Raw genomic sequence first — 2,500 nt, forward strand, 5'->3', positions numbered from 1 at the left:
TCTGCTAGTTGGGGGGACCTGAGGAGGTATTTTGCTGATTTTCCTTGGAATGACTACTGCTTCCGTGTCAGAGACCCGTCTTTGTGTGCTGAGCACATAACAGAGGTGATAGTGTCTGGCATGGAGGCGTACATTCCTCACTCTTTTTCTCAACTTAAACCTTCCAAACCTTGGTTTAACACAGCTTGTTCTCGTGCTATACATGATAGAGAGGTGGCCCACAAAAGGTACTTAAGCCTTCCATCACCAGAATCTCATGCACTTTACGAGTATATTTCTGCCCGGAACCATGCCAAGTCTGTTCTCCAACTAGCCAAAAACTCCTTCATTAACAGAAAGTGTCAAAACCTTTCAAGATCTAACTCCCCTCGTGACTTCTGGTATCTTGCCAAAAATATCTCCAATAACTTTGCTTCTTCTTCTTTCCCTCCTTTATTTCAACCAGATGGCACCACTGCTATCACATCTATTTCTAAAGCTGAACTCTTCGCTCAAATCTTTGCTAAAAACTCTACCTTGGACGATTGAGGGCTTGTTCCTCCCTCTCCTCCACCCTCTGACTACTTCATGCTACCCTCCGTAGGAGTGTAGTTTGGAAATCAAAGCTTTGTGACAGACTCTATCAAAAGCTTTTGATATGTCCAAGGCAACAGCAAAAGTTTCACCAAAATCTTTAAAAGAGGATGACCAAGACTCAGTAAGGAAAGCTAGAAGATCACCAGTAGAGCGGCCTTGACGGAACCCATACCGGCTATCAGATAGAAGGTTGTGAAGTGATAGATGTTTAAGAATCTTCCTGTTGAGGATAAATTCAAAAACTTTAGATAGGCAGGAAATTAAAGCAATAGGACGGTAGTTTGAGGGATTAGAACGGTCACCCTTTTTAGGAACAGGTTGAATGTAGGCAAACTTCCAGCAAGAAGGAAAGGTAGATGTTGACAGACAGAGCTGAAAGAGTTTGAGTAGGCAAGGTGCAAGCACGGAGGCACAGTTTCGGAGAACAATAGGAGGGGGTTCCACTCATACTGCTCCTCTAGACAGGGTGGAATCAAAAGCTTTTAATCTCATCAACTCCTCTCCTCTAACTGACTGTCTTCAGCCTCTCTCTCACCGCCGCAATGTTGCATCTCTAGCTGTCTTCTACCGCTATTTTCATGCTAACTGCTCTTTTGATCTTGCTAACTGCATGCCTCCCCTCCTCCCGCGGCCTCGCTGCACAAGACTTACTTCTTTCTCTCACCACTATTTTGTCCACCTCTCTAATGCAAGAGTATTCTCAGTATTCTCAATGATTCATCCCTTTCTCTGGTAAACTCTGAAACTCCCTGCCTGCTTCTGTATTTCCACCTTGAATTCCTTCAAGAGGGAGGTTTCAAAACACTTATTCATCAATTTTTGACCACTGCTTTGACCCTTTTATGGGACTGCCATTTCAGTGGGCATTTTTTTTATTGGATTTTTGTTGCCCTTGGCCAGTGTCCCTCCTACAAAAAAAAAAAATCTTACCAAAGGAATATAAGGATTTTTTTCTTTCTCTTTCCTTCACTTATAATCGTCCTTCTCTTCCTTCTCCTCCTTCCTTTCTTTACTTTCCTTCCCTATTCCAAAATAAAGCGCATTTTTACTAAGTGGATACAACAATTTTTTTTTTCAATATTTTTCTCTCTCTCATTTTCACCTTTTCTCTCTTGTTGCCTCATTTATAATCCTCCTTCTTCTTTTTCCTTTCTTTCCTTCTTTTCACGTCCCGTTCTAAAACAAGGCACATTTTTACCAAAGGAATGAACAAGATTTTTCCCCCTTTCTTTTTTTCCCTCATTCATAATCCTTCTTTTCCTTCTCCTTTCTTTTTTTCCTCCTTTTTTTCCCGGGAGAGATACCTATTTTAGAAGCAAAGCATATTTTTGCACTAAAAGGATACAAAATTTTCCTCTCATTATTTTCCCCTTTCTCTTCACATCCCCGCTCCGTCTCTCTCTCTCTCTCTCTCTCTCTCTCTCTCTCTCTCTCTCTCTCTCTCTCTCTCTCTTGCTGATATTCTCCTCCTTCTCCTCCTCCTACTCCTCTTATCTGTTCATTTGTCTATCTGTCTATCTATCTGTCTGTTCATTCATCTATTTAACTGTCTGCCTATCTGTCTATCTGTCTATCTGTCCGTCCATTTATCTACCTAGCTGTTTGTCTATCTATCTATCAATCAATCTATCTATCTATCTATCTATTTACTCATCTACCTATCTCATCAACAAAAATTTTAAAACAAACGATATTTTTCACCGAAGGGACAGAACACAATATTTTCTACCTTATTATTTTCACCCCCTCTCTCTCTCTCTCTCTCTCTCTCTCTCTCTCTCTCTCTCTCTCTCTCTCTCTTTCTCTCACCCCTCCAGTCGAGTAGGGGCGTGAAATTACACAGAAACGAGGAGTATTTTGCGGGTGATAAATTTAGCGACGAAGCGGTAGTGTAGCGTAATATTGGCCTGTTATAAAGACCATT

Source organism: Scylla paramamosain, chromosome 41 (assembly GCF_035594125.1).
Source record: "Scylla paramamosain isolate STU-SP2022 chromosome 41, ASM3559412v1, whole genome shotgun sequence".
In the NCBI taxonomy this organism is placed as follows: Eukaryota; Metazoa; Arthropoda; class Malacostraca; order Decapoda; family Portunidae; genus Scylla; species Scylla paramamosain.